General features: G+C 36.0%; 1 long non-coding RNA gene across 1 annotated transcript in view; it reads left to right on the top strand.

Annotated features, from left to right (window-relative positions):
- The window catches only part of LOC115064563, a 30,046-nt gene that overhangs the window by 7,388 nt on the left and 4,354 nt on the right, over positions 1 to 18,304 (top strand). Inside the window, exons 2-4 of the long non-coding RNA XR_003844405.1 lie at positions 5,753 to 5,994; positions 12,427 to 12,483; positions 12,773 to 13,086. This is a non-coding gene — a long non-coding RNA (uncharacterized LOC115064563). The remainder of the gene's footprint in view (positions 1 to 5,752; positions 5,995 to 12,426; positions 12,484 to 12,772; positions 13,087 to 18,304) is intronic.

Raw genomic sequence — 18,304 nt, 5'->3', positions numbered from 1 at the left:
CCTTGTTTTCAATAGTGAGATTTTACTTTTTTTTTTTTTTTTTTGTATTTGTACCTTTGTACTTTTATACCATCAGTGTTATAGTAGGTGGCTGAAATATTTGAGTAGAAAAGTTAAATGAGTTAGACAACTCCAGTATTTCTTATTTGAGAATTTTCAGGAAAGAAATTGTGTGTTCATCAAGTATCATAGAAACATTTAATTAAAAAAAAAAAAAAGAAACAGAATGAATGGAAATCTTTATTTCATTATGCAGCATAGTATCCAAAGCCTAACTTGAAAGCATCTAACCTTGGAGAAATGGCGACAAAGGCCATAAAAGGTTCAGAGAATATTCTTAAAGAAAAATAACTAAAGCTCTCTTTTGGGAGTTGCAAATATCACAGTATCTAACTTCAAAATCCAAGTGGTCAGGACATTATATTTTAAAAATGACAAATTATTTATATGTAGCTTTGTGCTGTGTGGAATGATCTGCTCAGGGAAACTGATTTATGTATTATTAAATTTTAGAGCTCTAAGATGGAGAAATTCAAGAATAACTTTAGACTTTTCATTTCTCAACTAGGCCTTAGGGGTAATTGGACCAATAAAATAGAAGCTCTTAATTTATATGAAGGAGTTTTAAGAACCATTAAAAGCAGACTTGATTTTTAATGAAGCAGATGCCTGGAAGTATAAAGGATGGGGAGAATATTAAGAAGTGTTTGAAGCCTGCTTGGTAAAATGTGAATAAAAATGGTATAGCAACCATCAAGAAGAGCTGTGTGCTGTAGTATCTCCTCCACCTATAGACCATTTGCCTCAATTAGGATACTTTTCTGTACCTAAGAAGGACTAATCCCAGCTAGTCCTTAGTACTCCTCTATATTTTTTTCTCTGCTAATGTTCCCAGCTACATAATTGAGGTTTGCTCAAATGTTGACTCCTTAGTAAGGCCATCACTGCCATAGAAATTGGCCTTTTTACTGATCCATAACCATTGCTTGCCTTGTATTGCTATGAGAGCATCTGTTATGACCTGCCATCATTCTATTTTAAAATTTATGCCCTGATTTCCAATTACCAAATAATTTGCTTGACATAAGTAATTTATGTACTTTTTATACAGTGAGCCTGAGACATACTGCACAAACAGGAGATAGGAAGGAAATAAAATTATATTTATAATTTCTCATGTTGGAAAAGTAGAATTTGAAGTAAGATATAATAAAAGGTAAAATTTAAATCTTTTGTTTTGTTCATGTAGAAACTTGGTGTATAAATTTTTGTTAAACATTTGTATTTGGATGCTAAGTTAAATATGTTCTCAGAAAATATTTGATGGTTGTTGATAGTTGTCTATTATTTCTATACTACTATACATACCTGTATGATAATTAATCAGTGTCCTATATTACAAAAATATAATTCAAACTTTAATAATCCACTCAAATTATTAATTATTAAGCCCTGTCACAATGCTACCAGGTATCTATTATTAGACTGGATAGTATACATTTGTGTATAACTTGCAAAATTATTGAATTATTTTGCCATGTCTCTGGTTTTTTTTAAAATACTTAGGTAATGTTACATTGTTACATCATTTAAATATTGCCAAACAAATAGTGCCTACTTAGCAGATATGGCTAGTATAATGGGTGAGCAAACAACTTTATATTGATAAATAAAACAAAATTTCAAAATTGAAAAAATAAAAAGAGACTAATGTGAAATGGAAATGACTGGTTATGTCATGCAATACTTTGCTAAAGCAGACTCATGTAATGTTTTGCTGAACCATACCTGTGAGAGAACATGGGACATTTGTAGAGCTTACAAGGATGACCCAATCAACATTGATTGGGTGCTTGAGTAGCTAGCCCTTGCAAAGATTCCTTGGTCTCACATCTTTGCTGATCTTCAGTTTATTGAGAGAGGCCCGCAGAGCATCTCTCCAGGATTTCTGACTATTTCTAGGTTCTAGTGGCTCCCACTGTCTTATGTGATTTGAAGGTTGCTATCACAGCACGATTGAACTGGCCTGCTGGTATCATGACAATGAAGATTGGAATAGCTCCCCAAAGATCAACTTCTAATTAAGTCCAAATCCCATTATCTTATTGGCCATCTTTTCTCACCTACCTTTGGAGAGTGGGTTAGAAAGGGGAGTAGAAGTGTCTCAGTACCCTTATTAAAGTAGGTTTTGAATAAAGCTAAGCCTAATAGAACATCAAGTTAAGCAGAAAATTGGTTGATCTGGTTATAAAGAGAGAAGTTGTGAGAAAGGGATGGGCTGAATAAACCATCATATTTCATAGCCGCATTCACCTATCATGTAAGATATTTGCCAGGAATTATTCTGTAAATAACTTTCAAGAGCTAAACTGCGTCTCCTTTCAGAACATGGAGTAGTAATTAAATGTGATGCTCCATGACAGTTATATTCCTATTTTACTTTTATTCTTCTTCCAAACACATACATAATTTATAGCATATACAACAAACCAAATATACTTTTATAGTTTAATACAAAGCATTTTTCTCCCTTTGATTTTCAGATTATTAGTAATGTTTCAAATGTACTTTAGTACTTACTGCCTCAAAATGTCCTTGGCAAAACTCAGAATGACATATTTTATTTATTAAAAATATCTTTAGTGTCCAATCAAAACAAAAATAATGTAATGATTTTTGCTTATCTTCAGGCACAGTGAATTATTAATAATGAGGGAAATGGTCTGGGATTTTCTATTAAAGATTTTGAATTAATATAAACTACATACAGATAGGTCTTTGTATTATAATACTTTATTTTTCCTGGTTTCTATTATTCTTTGAATTTCATATTTGAATTGAGAGGGCTATATAATATTAACATAGGAACTTTCCATTTGGGCACCAGTAACTATGTGACTGACATTAACAAGTTATTGTGAATTTTGTCAGTATAAATTCTAACCTTGGCAATGAGGTTATACAAACATCTGGGTAATATCATTAGTTTTAGAAAAAGAGATTTGTTGTGTTGTCTGTCTGAATCTTGTATTTGGATATGGAAGAGACACAGAGAATAGCAAATTTAGGACTTCATCTGTTGAATTTAAACATGTTTAATTCATTAAATATCAACATGAGATCTTTATAACTGACATTTTCTTAAATTTATTTGTTCTTTAAAGTCATTATTAAGGAAAATAGAATAAAATATCAATTATATGTTCAAGATTTAAAGTTGCTGCATTTATCCTTTTTAATTACTTATTTATTAAATATATCTGCAAACAAGCCCATGGCAATATTTATCATTCCATTTGTTCAATAAGTAACTCAAGCATAGTGAGTTTCAAAAAGTACCCAGTCATTCATCTGTTCAATTGTTTACTTACATCAAGAGATCCAACTCTAAAGTGGTCTTTTGTTGAAATTTGTTTCATAGCAAAATTTTATATTTGTCTTTTAGCATTTGACAGCCATTTCTATCAATTAAGGAACAGCATCTTGCAGGTGCTGTAGCATGTTATCACATTCTTGTGTTTGGTGTTTGTAGTAAAGTATAATTAAACAGAAGAACTTCAGGTAGCTCTAAGACTTGGCAAGACCTTTATTTAGGCAAGACATGGACTCTTCTATCCCAAATTATTGTAGAGATGTAGCTAATTGGCTTGTTAGGAAAAAAAAAAAAAATTGGCCGGGCAGTGGTGGCACACACCTATAATCCTAGCCTTGGGAGGCAGAGGCAGGCAGATTTCTGAGTTTGAGGCAAGCCTGGTCTACAGAGTGAGTTCCAGGATAACCAGGACTACACAGAGAAACCCTGACTTGAAAACCAAAATAAACAAAATAGAAAAAAAATTGAGAAATGCCTGATGTTCTCAACATTGCAGGCTTTGAACAGATTAAATAGTAAGTGACTGCCTAAAACAGATTTATCTGATGAATGTGAAAAAGACATTGATAGTGTCATGTTAATCTTTATGCATGTTCACATAGATAAGTAAAACATGGTTCATATATACAATTGAATTTTATTTAGGCAAAAAGAAAGATAAACTCATTGAATTTAAATCAAAATCGATAGAAAAGAGAAATATTATATTAACTTAGTAGTTATGGCTTCATGTGGTCCTGGTGGGGACAGAGTGATGTGGTTCCTGCCCCAGAAACAGGGTCCCCCAACTCACATCTCACCCCCTCTACCCCCACCAAGCCTCCATGAGTATTGATGGCTGCCTTGTGGACATAAGGCTTCTTTGTATAATAATGTACATATTTTACATTCCTCCTAGAAATGTCCTTCTTGTAAATGTTACTGACTTCATGATAATTATAAACAGCATGAGTCCAGGAGTTGAGGGTGGGGCTAATGTCTCAACAAAATGGTAAATGAAGGAACACACAGGAGAGCCCTTAAGACTGTAGGAACGCATTCTAAATGTGTAAGTTCGAAAATATATAATTTTTCAATTATGCAAAAAATAAGAATACAATATGAATTATATGAGGGGCTTCATGAATCTAAAAAACAGAAACAGCTGCACTGTATCCTAACTTGTTAGAAAATGACAAAGGAAGAAGTTGTCCAGGGTCAGTCTAGGACAGAGAAAGGTTAGGCCCAGGCATGGTAGATATGGTAATTTCAGGACAGGGTTCCACCCAACTAGCTCCCAACTAGCTTATCATCTGTGCTTAATAAAGACAGAAAGATCTCTGAATTTTTTTTGCAAGATATATATATATATATATATATATATATATATATATATATATATAATATTTATATATTATATATAAATTAAATATATATATTCATATGATTGCAGTCTATTAAGAATCTGAGGGCTGTGAAGAAGGGATACTAATTCATAAGATAATCAAAAGGAATACCCTGAATTAATGTTAATTGATATGCAAATAAAGACTGGACCTCTGTTCTATAGGAGACTAGCTATCCAGAGCCTTTTTTAGGATAAAGAGCGAACTGTTTGGAGATCTCTCTTTCTCCTCTCTCTCTCTCTCTCTCTCTCTCTCTCTCTCTCTCTCTCTCTCTCTCTCTCTTCTAGTCAATGCATGTGCATGCACACGCACACACACACACATACACACACACACACACACACACACTAGCAAGCAGGACATGGATAGATTTCTTAGAATAGTAAGCAAGCAGAATATAGACAGAGAAATCTCCAGAGAGAAAGCAGAACACAGAGAGATGCAGAGTAGGAAAGCTATATCAAGCAGAACACATGTCATCAGCTAGGATCCAGGACCTGACTTGAGTCTTTCTTTTTGTTGTTCCCAGACTCGACTTCTCTTAACCCCTTTCCAAACTGAGGTTGATCCTTGGCATTCATAGATAAATACAGCATCTTGTTTCACATGCATATCTTAGCTTGTAATTATTATATGTAGTGTATTTGTGTGAGACTAACTGTGGGTACAGGCTAGGAAACTATAAAATATTCCATGACATGAAAAAAGAAATTAATTAAATAATTATGAAAAAAATCTTCCTTAAACTGCTTCAAGGCTGATGAGTAAGATTTGTATTACGATATGAGTAGTGTATGAAGAGATAATATGCTTAGTGAAAGAGAATTGAAATACAAGTTACTGACATGTTTCCACATAATATTCTTCATTTGCATATGTGGGTGTAAATTTCACTTGTCATCCAAATCAAGTGTCCTGTTGATTCAATGTTGTACCTCCTCTTTCCTTCAGGCTTAGATAATTCTAACCTGGTCACGCATTTTTAAACCTACAGATACTTATCTCCTTCCTCTTCCACCTGAGGCACAGCCATCAGCAGTGACTTGGCCCCAAAAAGCTCCATCACCTTCCTGTGACCAGGAGGCCTGCCTGCCCCAAGGAAAATCCCCAGTCCACCTGAAGCACAGACAGCAAATGTAAGCTGACCTCTGTCTCCGAAGCTCCACCAACAGGCCTAGAACTCTACCTCTCTTCCCCAGGAGGTCTGCAGGACCACCCAGGGAACAGCTAACTGAGGTGAGTAGTTTGTTCTTCCCTGAGCTCCACTGTCAAGCCCAACCCTCTTCTTACCTACCTGAGGATTCCTGTTGAATCAGGAACTTCAAGCCAACACCACCAGGGACAAACAGAAGACTTAAGGCTAGTGTAAGAACACAGTCAACAAGAGCACGGGCAATATAGCAGCACTAGAGCCCATCTATTCTACCATGTATAGCCCAAATGCCTTAACAGGAACAAAGCAAAGAAGGTTGATGTGTTTATAAAAAGATAAAGAGAGAGGAGATATGTTCTGTGGGGGTGTAGTCAGGCATGGGCGAAGGGGATGTCTCAGCGGCCCATGCCGAGGCATCCCTTCGCCCTGAGGGACCAGCCACAGGATGGTTTTAGTACAGAATAGAATATATTCAGGGCATGGGAAGAGGAGTTAAGAGGCAGAGAAAGGCAGAGAGAGGAAAAGACAGAATGTGGGGTAGGGTTTAGACAAAATGCTAAAAAGATGACCTTAAACCCAATCTTACAAAGATGATAGAAGCCTTTAGAGAATGAGTTTCCTTAAATTCATTTCCTTAAATGAATCCTTTAAGGAAATACAGGAAAATACAATCAAATAGGTGGGGTAAAGAGCTAAACAGAGAATTTTCAACAGAGGAATATCTAACAGTGGAGAAGCACCTAAACAAAGTTCAACATCCTTAGTGATGTGGGAAATGCAAATCTAAACTACCCTGAGGCTCCACCTTACCTTAATCAGAATGGTTAAGATCAAAATTTCAAGTGCCAGCACATGCTGGCAAGGATGTAGAGACAGGGTAATAGTCCTCTATTGCTGTAGAGAATATAAACTGGTACAACCACTCTGGAAATCAGTCTGATGGTTCTTCAAAAAATTTGAAATAGTTCTACCTGAAGACCCGGCTATACAGTCCCTGACCATATAACTAAATCATAACACAAGGACACATGGTATGCTATGTCTAAGGCAGCATTATAGCCAGTAATAGCTAATAATAGCCAGAAACTGGAAGTAACCCAGATGTTCCTCAACTGAAGAATGGACACAGAAAATATGGTCCCGTTTACAAAATGTAATACTATTCAGCTTTAAAAATGAGGACATCATGAAATTTACAGGAACTAGAAAATATCATCCTGAGTGAGGTAACCAAGACCCCAGAGACATGCATACCATGTACTCATTGATAAATGGATATTAGCCAAAAAGTATAGAGCACCCATGATACAACACCTGAGATTAACAGGAACAAAGGCCCAAGGGAGGATGCACCAATCCCAATTAGAAGGGAGAAGAAAATAATCACAGGAGGCAGAGGGAGGGACTGGATGAAAGAGGGGGGAAAGGTGAGAAGGGGCAGGATCAGGTATGAGGAGAGACCTGAGAGAAGCCCAGAGGGCAAGAACAATGAATGGAAACACACTGCATCTGTGTCCATGGTTTGAGAGAGGGGAGACCCCCCTGGAAAGTCCCAGAGACGACAGAAAGCAAAGGTTTGTAACTTCCTACGAGCCATGGTTTGGTATCTTGGATCTCCTGCTGGTCATTCTTGCTCACACTTCTTTTTGGAGAATATTTTTGTTATTGGAAAAATATAAGTGAATCTATATTTTAAAATGAACATGTTCAATTGTGTAATTACTTAATTTGTGTAACTATGATTGTGATACGAAACAAAATTCACTATACTAATATTTTTATTTAAAACAATGATTCGCTATATAATCATCGTGCATGGTGTTCTGTTATACAAGAATATTTTCGTCAAAATATATAGTGCATATGTCTTTCCATTTACTTCTATCCTCTCTTTCTCAATAATTTCTCTTCTATGAGCCTTTTTTCCTACTGCTGAGATCTTTTTCTTCAAAATGTTTTATTATATGTATCTATGTAATTAGTGTGTGTGTGTGTGCACATTTGCATGTTTTGTGTGTTGGTCACTTCCTATTAGCATGAAGAAGAGATGCTTTGGATTGAAAATGTGGTCTTTTTAGGATTTCTTTCCAGTCATCTTCAATTTTGTGGGGAGTGTACATTCTCTACACAATGGAGTTCTGACAAAGAAAGGAAAAAGTGAGCTTATGCTTTTCCTTAATATCTATACTTCTTTGTTCATTGTTTATAATGAATAGAGTTGTAACATTCTCTTTTTATAGAAACATGGTGGTGATATTTTAGGTCCCTGGTAAATTTACACAGTTATCTCTCTTTATTAGCAGATTCTTGTCATTTCATAAATACATCTGCCTCCTTTTTTACTTTCCAGCTAGATGGGTATTACAGGTTATCAAACAAAGGTCCCTTAAAATACATCTGAAGTCCAAATGGTATAAATTAGCAAGAGTCTTAACATATAAAAATATTTCAGAAATAAAATGTAGTTCAAAATTTTTAAAATACTATTTAATTGCTTTAATTTAAAATACAAGTGTCCAGGCCTCAAGAGATTGTTTGGCACTTATGAGAATTTGCTGTGTGTACAGAAAACTCATGCTTGTTTCCAGAATCCACATGGCTCTTCATAACATTATGTAACTTCTATTTAAGAAGATCTTAAAGATGCTCTTTCTAGCTTCCAAGGTCAAAGTCAAACATGTGGTACACATATGTATATATACCCAAACCACTTGTAAACTTATGAAAAAATAAAAGAATCTATCTCCCCTCCCCTGAAAAAGTTCTCATCTATGGGCCTCTTATTAATTTTTTGACAGTCAAAAATGTCAAAAGGAAATAATGCAAGAGGAATAGGTAAATTGAGGTAGAGAAGGAGATACTAGTGTAGAAGAGGGAATATATAAAGTGATAAATAACACTGAAGAATTTTCAAAAAAAAAAAAAACATGTTATACTGGCTACTTTTGTGTCAACATGACACAGGCTGGAGTTATCAAAGAGAAAGGAGCTCCAGTTAAGGAAATGCCTCCATGAGATCCATCTGTAAGGCATTTTCTCAATTAGTGATCAAGGGGGAAAGGCCCCTTGTAGGTGGGACCATCTCTGGGCTTGTAGTCTTGGGTTCTCTAAGAGAGCAGGCTGAGCAAGCCAGGGGAGGCAAGCCAGTGAGGAACATCCGTCCATGGCCTCTGCATCAGCTCCTGCTTTCTGACCTGCTTGAGTTCCAGTCCTGACTTCCTTGGTGATGAACAGCAATGTGGAAAGTGTAAGCTGAATAAACCCTTTCCTCCCCAACTGTTTCTTGGTCATGATGTTTGTTCAGGAATAGAAAACCTGACTAAGACACATGTGGAGTTCTATTACTCTAGAAGTTTCCTAAATATAAATATGTATACATATATTCAGGTATACATATATGCATACATAATACTTACATAAAACATATACATACATAATATATACTTAATGCATGCATGAATACATACATACATACAAACATACATACATACAAAAAAGAGCTGAAATAGACTTTCCCTTACTTACAGGATGAAATGTTTATAATAAATGAAAGGACCTTTGCAAAGATTTAGTTTTTATGCTTTGGAGTTGTTTGCCAGTGATTTCTTAAAACCCCCTATATATCATAAGCTATTACCAATTCTAATGGTTACTCCCCATAACTTGATGGTAAGACCACATTACTCATGATACAACATATATGTGTCATAAAACAAGCAAAAATCCAGTTAGAATTAAAGTGGAAGCTTAATACCTACTTTGTAGTTTCTGCAGTGCTGGAGGGTGAAGTGCCCATTGTGAGAGGAGAGATATAATCATGAGTATTATTTAGCTGTGAACCCTGAGAAACTACAGAATGATGGGCCTGTCGAGACACGCCCATGGTGTAATAGAAAGATGAACATCATGCAAGTAATCAACCACTTTTGACAGGATTTCAGTCCTGCTCAAAAAAATAAACCCATACCTGATGACACTAAAGATCAGGAAATTATAGCTAGACAGGTCAGAAACCTGAAGAAAGAATCTACACCACTATGTTGCCTAGTGGTCATGGTATTTAACTGACTCCTAATGATTTATTGTTATAGCCATAGATTAATGCATCACTCAACCCTCATCACAAAAGCTTCTTCTTTTCAGGAGATTGTGATTAGCAGATGTAAAGAATAAGAAATTTTAGAATTTTCTGCCTTAAATGTGATTTCTGCATCATCAACCTCACTATGGAAGGATATGTGTCCAGTTACAACAGAGGGAACCAAGACAGTGTAAATGACAGAGGTAATGAGAACTTACAAGAAAATGGAGACATCGGAACATAGCAGGAAACATGCTGGGTGTGGAGTAATTTTAATCCAGCCACCTGGCTGCTTAGCAAGGAATTATATCCAAATCTATCATCTGGCTGGAATACAGACACTTGCTTACTACAAGCCCTTAATCCCAAACAATGTAGGTAGGCTAATTTGTAGAAGGAAGCAGTCATGTTTGAAAGTGAGGTCTACTTGAGGGGCAGACAAAGTAAATTAGGGAAAGATTTGACAGACTAAATTACATATCAGATACACTTGACTCTCTCTCTCTCTCTCTCTCTCTCTCTCTCTCTCTCTCTTTTTCCATTTGGAGACAGGGTTTCTCCATGTAGCCCTGGCTGTCCTGGAACTCACTATGTAGACCAGGCTGGCCTCCAACTCAGAAATCCACCTGCCTCTACCTCCCAAGTGCTGGGATTAAAGGCGTGCGCCACCACCTCCCAGCTAAGAACAGAGAGGATAGAAAAGAGAAGCTATTTAAGAGGCAAGTATCATCATTGTCATTGTTGTCATCATCATCACTACCTCCACCACCACCACCACCACCATCATCATCACCACCACCACCACCATCATCACCATCATCATTTCATCTTTTGATGCTGGCCAGCCGGCTCATAGTCTCTGTACTAAGCATCAATATTTGTCCACATTACCATGAGAAGTAAGTCCTCGACTATCTTGTGTAGTAATGATTGCAAGTCAATACTATATCTTCATTTTTATTTTAACTTATACATTGCAGAATGTTTTCTTTCCTGAAAATTATTCTTTATTTCAAAAAAAAAAATTCACAGTTGTTGATCATGGCAGTGCATGCCTGTAATTCAGTCACTTGAGAATTGAGGGCAAAGCCAAGAGAAGCCTAAGTCTGGGCAAACTAGTAAGAAGAGATCACTCTGGGTGTTTGTGAGACTGTTTCAGAATATAATAAAAAAGAAATAAAGAAATAGGGAATGAATGGTATGTGTCAAAATAAAAGCTACCTTTCATTAAAGAGAAAACATTAAAGAGAAAAATAATTACTTTTTGAGAAATTTTCTTTTTGTATTATCAAAACACATTTAATATGTAAAGGTATTCAGAAAGCCTGCTGACAGTACAGATTTTCATAAATTAAGTAGATGAGAAGAAAGAAACCCAGTGATTTGGAGCTTACTGAAAAGCAACATATTAACACAATGTCAGAAATTTGATTCCTGTGTTCTCCTTTCCTCTGTGCCTGTGTGTGTGTGTGTGTGTGCGTGTGTGTGTGTCTGGTGTCTGTGTGTATGCTTATATGTACATACTTAATTTTTTATAATAACAATTAACCACAAATATGAGAGAATACCCTCACTTTGATGTACTTCATGATATTATCAAAACAAAATGCTGGGGTTTTGTATATATTTGTATGTAAGAATTACAAATTATAATTGCACGTAATCCAGGATGGATTGAAAGTTTCTGAGGCCTGATGGTCTTTGCCCTTTCCACTTCAGCATGTTTACTGTTGTCTGTGTTCAGTTCATGTTTAAGCCAAAAAGTGAGACATGTGTGTAGTTTTTGATATTCCTACAAGTCAAAATCCCACAGCAAATACCTGATACTTGCTCTCACAATCTCAATGAAAAAGAGGGCATGAACAACTTCTCCCTTGCCCACCCCCCATGGTCTGACTCTCAGATCTAAGTTGTTATCTGAATGGGTTCCATGGAAATTCCCAAACAATACAGGAGTTGCCAATATAAGAGGTTGTTTTCCACAAGCTGATGGGAGACTAAGACCAGACACCCAGATAGTTCACTAATCAGAAAGAGGACAACCTGCTGCCTACATAAAACCTTCACCATTTAGTTCTAATGGTTTTGGCAAGATAAGGTACTCTTCAGCCTATCAAAAGAGAAAAATAAACACCAAGGTAGCTGCAAACATTTTGTACAATTGTGTTGTTAGTTGAAAGGCAGCTTGTTTCTGAATAGATCATGAGGAGTCAGCACAGTTCCCATGAAAGAGGTTTTTTTATTGAAGGGGGGAAGAAGCAAGGAAGAGAAAAGAGAGAGATGGGTCTGGATGTCTGTCTTTTATCTGGGATGTGACACAGATGCCAGGTAATGACAGGCACCACCATGCACAGGTGATGGGAGTTAGGCATGAGCAGGCAGTATGCAGCAGTAGCCATGGCAACAGATGCAGGAGGTTCTTCTTGTCTCCTAGGGAGGATGTCATCGCTGGATTCGGAGGCTAACTGTAAACCGATTCTGATGCTAACAGGTATACTAGACGAAAAATATACTGTGGCAATGGCAATACAAAGCTTGTGGGAATAACCAACCAATATCTGAATTGACTTAAGGCTCACTCTGTACATACCTGACACTGTTTGGGTGACCAAGAATAGGATACTAGAAAGCACAGAGATTTAGGGTAAATAAAAAGAAAAAATGCCAGAAAACAGATAAATAAAAAGTAGTAATAAAATGACTAATTACATTCTGCTATATTCATAGATTATTATTCTGCTATGTTCATATTCACCAGAGAAATTTTTTTCCTCCTACAGATGGGAACAAATTTACAGACTCACTGCCATGTATTATACAGAGAGAGAGAGAGAGTGAAACTTTGGAACAAAAAGCTCCAAATGGGATGTTTCCATTACATTCCATCCAACATAGCTCAGGAAATGCCTTGGAAGGAGAGGTAGAAAAAGTTTAAGAGAGGAGATGGAGGCTCTCTAGATCAACTGAACAAAGCTTGTATGAATTTACAGAGACTGAAGCATCAAGCACAGGGTTGCCACAGGTCCTCACAAGTTCCTCTGCATATTACAGCTTTCAGTTTGGAGTTTTCTGGGACTCGAGAGTTGGTGAACAAGTGAGTCTCTTATTCTTTTGCTTTCTCTTGTGCTTTTGTTCTTCTGTTTGCCTTGTCCAACTACGATGGACAAGTTTGTTTCAAGTTTTTGTGTTTTATTTTGCTATGATTTGGCACCTGCTGCTCTCTAATGATGAAAACTCAAATGGACTTGTATTGATGGGAATGGGGAAGAACTGGTAGGACAAGAGAGAGGGGAATTTGCAATTAGGATAAAGTTTAAGAGAAAATTTATTTTTAATACTATGGAAAAAAAGAAGAGACAAAAGTCATAAATTTGAAAGAGTTCAGGGGGAGATATGAAATGTTTTGAAAGAATGAAAAGGAAGGGGAAAATTCCATAATCATATTTTAATCTCACAACATAAGGAAAAATAGGATTTTGAGTTTGTTTTTCAAGCTAAAATATAATTGCCATGTTTATGACGATTGATTTTAATTGTAAAACTGACAGAATTTATAATCACCCTGAAAAGAAATATCTGGGCATATCTATGAGAGCTTTTATAAATTAGGAAAATTCAGGTGGGAAGAGTTATGGTTGATGCATTATGATAAAAAAATGTTTCTTACATCTAAGAGACTGTACCTTTTGTTGGATCTCATCCAGAGTAAATACTACACCTTGAGGTCACTTAAAAATTTAGTACGATTATTCTTCTGTGTGCTCAGCCATGTCTTTAACCTGTCTTTAAAAGTACAATGTCAGCGCCAACCTTACTTGCTTTGTATTTCTTAGGTAATCAGCTTATCCATTCTAAACTAAAACAGAGCTTTAATCTCCAATCATGTGTCCTTTCCATCCCCTAGTGCAATGCTTGCATGTTTGTATTTGTGCTATGGCAATTACCTCCTGAAAAAGAAATTACAGGCTGAAAAAAAACCCTATAAAATTAATATACGCTCCTAATGTTGATTATCTCATATGCACATTGCTTGAAAATAATACTTATAATATACTTTCTTATTGAGGTTATTTGGGATCAGTTGAGTTTATGACTTAATATGGTGTAAAACCCTGCGAACATTTTCTGTAAGGGATTCCATCTCATCTCCACATCATTCTTCCTGTACAATTCAATAAAAGAGAAAGCAAAGCCTTTTGGTGCGGGGTAAAAATACAAAGAAAGACACGTACACAGACAAAGATATAGGATACAAGGTGAGATTCAGAATCGTGCAACAGACAGAGTAGAATGACAGACAACATTTTAAAAGTGAATTCATCTTCAATTCACTGTTTCTTCTTCATTTTCTTCTCTTCTACAGCTCACAAACATTATACAGAATTGCCTTGAATTTTGTGCATAAATTTTGAGTCCTCCACCAGAATGGGGGGAACATACAAGAAGCCATATACTTAATAAAGAATTCAACATCTGTCCCCTGTCAATAACTTCTCAGTAAGGGGATATGTAACTCACACTGTCCAAGCAGGGATTTTGGCCCACTTTCAGTTTTGTAGGTCTTGTGCTAGGAAAGTCAGTTCCTGTGAGTTCATCATTATGTTAGTCCTGCCATGTCCAGAAGACAGCCTTTCACAGGCCTTTTCTCTTTTCTCCTACTCTTATCTTCTTTTTCCCTCCTTTCCAAGATATTCTCTGAGCTTTGGAGGTAGAAAGGTTAATGTAGCTTTCTTGTTTAGTGCTGGGCACCCAAACAAAACAAACAAAAACAAAAGATGATTTTGATTTCTCTATGGCTTAATAACACACTCCCATGTCGGTTTATTTGTGCTCATTAGTACTGCAGTGAACACATTTGATCACATGTTCTTCTTGACAATTCCCTCAAACTCTTTAGTCTTGTTAATAAATCATTACTGATACAGTAACTTGGGCCAAGAATCCATGGTAGCTCATTAACTGTAGGGGAGAACTTACACCCATTGGACAGCTAAGTTGACATAGTATTAAGCTGAATACTAAACACATGCAAAGATTGTACAGGTTTGAACCTTCATCAATGAATTCTTTCAGTAGTAGAAAACAAAAAATGAAGAGAATCACAGAATGAACAAAGTAAAGAGTAAGAGACTGAACTCCTGACTTCTTTTTTTGTTGTTGTTTTGTTTTGTTTTGTTGGTTTTTTTTGTTTTTTTTTTTGTATGAAATCAATTTTTAATTAAAAAATTAAAAAGAGAAACAACCCCCACCAACATAGAGAATGCCATGGTTTGAACTCAAGTAGTGTTCCACAAAAATTTGTGTGTAAATGGGATGGTGCTAATGGGGATTGTGTGGACCCGTAAGGGGTGTGCCCATGGACTGTCCTTAGGTGACCTAATGCATGCCCTTGAAGGGCACTTTGAGCCAAAAGAAACCTTGTTTTGATGTTCATTTTCTTATTAGGTATTTTCTTCATTTGCATTTCAAATGCTATCCCCTTTCTTAGTTTCCTCTCAGAAAGTCCCCTATACCCTCCTCCATCCTGCTCCCCAACCCACCCACTCCCACTTCCTGGCCCTGGTATTCCCCTGTACCTATAATCTTTGCAAGACTAAGGACCTTCTAAATGGAAGACTTAATCATACCTCCTTTACCAACGGAACAGCAGGGTTATAAGAGCCAGAGATGGTATGTGTTACAATACAGTCTTTTCTATACATGCCAGAGTCACTCCCTACAAGAACTCTCAGGACCTTTATGTGTATACACAAGACCTATACAAAATGAAGTCAGGCAAAATTCTAGCCTGGATGGGGCATAGATTCACAGATCCACACCTCTATATAAGGAGCCATTGGTTTTCAATGATTTTATAGGAAGTATAGGTTTAATTTAGATTAGGGCCCAAACAGTCAGTCCATCTCCCAACCAGTGGTATTCTACTCACCTACTCATCCACAAGTAGGCAAAGCTAAGTGGACTCAATGCATTGAAAAATAAAGCACTTGAAGTTGGTAGGGAAAGTTTGTAGGCTATGATGGGAAGTCAGAAAGAAAGAATGAGGAGTGGGGTTGATCAATATTCATTATATGCATGTATAAAATTTATAAATAATAAATTAAAAACACAGCAACTTATCATTTTACTACTGAACTTTTTCTATATTTCTAACTATATTAACATGCTTTACCCAAGTTTTCTGCACTTTTCTTCTTTATTGAAAATAAATCTTCTCTCTCATATAATGCATTCTGACAAGTCAACTGTCCCTCCAAACTTCTCTCTCCCCAACATCCACACCATGTTCATTTTGCTAAGAGAGAATCAGGTCTCCAAATGACAACACCACACAAGAGAAGAAAATACAGTAAGACAAGGACAAAACGCTTATATAGATTTTCCTACTTAAAAAATATTTTTAAAATATTTTTTTGAAAATTACAATATAGTGAAAAATTTCATGCCATTTAAGGTTTTTATCTTATATAAATTTCATAAATAGTAGTTAAATCTAAAATATTATTTTGCATAATAAATATTTGTTTAATTTCTGCCTTGTTTAATTTCTGTTTGTAGTCTATATTATATTTGTTAATGCTTTCCTGCTTCCCATGTGTAAATCATCCTTTAAATATATACAATAACTTCAATAATAATTATATATTTAATAGACTAGATATATAATATTTTTGATTTAATGATTTCTCTCTTTAAAACCTTCCATTAATGCCAAAGTGACTCTCTCCTGTTTTTGAATAGGTACACAGGTACTCGACCTCAAGAAACAGTGTCTTCATATCTATATACCTCTCTCTTCATTTCCTCAAAAATGTGATATTTTCAGTGGCTCAAAAATTCTAAACGTGATGCCTTTGCAAAAAAACACTATTCTATAAATTTGAAAAAATTAACAAAGAAGTTGACCTAGTATAAAATTGAGTACCACATCTGCTTAGGGAAAGTTATGCTGATTCTATGAAACAATATTTTCAGGGCCAGAATAGCGGATGATTCAAAGCTTCTATCAGCCCGAAGAGAGAGACCAAATGGTAAGACAGGCATCCTCCCAACAAGGATTTGGGAAGAGGCCAGTCTGTCAACATTGTTTTGCACCAGTGCAGCTCTGCAGGCCTTGGGGTAAGCAAAGGTTGGATAGCAGCAGGCTGTGACCTGAAGGCATGGCTGGCAGAGTCTGCAGCACACAGTCTCAGACTGTGTGACACAAATGGAGACTCCTGTGAAACAGCATTAGCCAACTGACCACGGTGGAGAACGACAGGCAGGAACAGGTGGCTGAATTTGAACAGGACAAAGTCATCAGGAAATCACACAGTGAAATAGAGCACAGGCATTATTAAAATTTCCCTGTATGCCATGGCATGAAAAAAATAGCCGAAGATAAATAACAAGTTACTCTTCTAATTTATAAAACCAAAGTACCAGAATATGCCGACTCATCCAGAAGCTATGAATTTGAACCATAAAATAAGTTTTAGAGAATGTATCAAATTTCCTCAAAGCTTCACTGTTTTTGTTTTTATATCTCCTTCTAAGTAATGTTTTTTATGGGACTGCATACTGACTAATTTTGTTCACCTTGTGTCCATTTATCTTTCCCCATTGACCTGTGTTCCCCATATGTAGCATTCACCCTGAGTTGTCAATCTTTTCCAATCTTATATAATTTGTAGTCTCTTCCACATCCTTTCTCAAAATCATCCCCTGTCCTTTTATATATATACAAATACAAAAATAAAATTTAGGATTTACATATGAGTGAGCGCAGGTTCTATTTGTCTTTAAGGGTCTAGGTTGCTTCACTAACAAAACAATTTAAAGATAGATAACCTCCTGGAAATTGAAGCTTAAAGTTAAACAAAGTGCCATTGTGCATGTGCCAAATATTCCTACCTCACTTTTGTTGTGAATATAGCAGCAATAAATATGGATGTACATCAATCTCAGTGGTAGAATATGGAGTCTTTTAGGAGCATACACAAATCATTAGATCCTCGTTAGCCCTGTTTTGGGTGTTGTAAATACTGCCACATTCATTTCCATAGAGGCTTCATCACTTGCTACTCCTTAAAAAGTGACTCAGGCTTCCTGATTCCTCAAATTTGTCTTCTTTTTGATCACAACAATTATACTTAGGGTGAGATTGACTCTAAAGGAAATATTAATTTACATGGTTCCATCTGATGCAAGATTTTAAAGATATTTGCTGCAATATATCAATTTTATGAACTATTTGCTTGGACCATTTTCATACATCTATGTAATCCCTTTGAACATACTCACCTCCATTGCCTTTTCTTACTTGCCTGATG

Source organism: Mus pahari, chromosome 8 (assembly GCF_900095145.1).
Source record: "Mus pahari chromosome 8, PAHARI_EIJ_v1.1, whole genome shotgun sequence".
Taxonomy (NCBI): domain Eukaryota; kingdom Metazoa; phylum Chordata; class Mammalia; order Rodentia; family Muridae; genus Mus; species Mus pahari.
The sequence above is the reverse complement of the archived record's forward strand: the minus strand, read 5'-3'. Positions and strand labels throughout refer to the sequence as shown.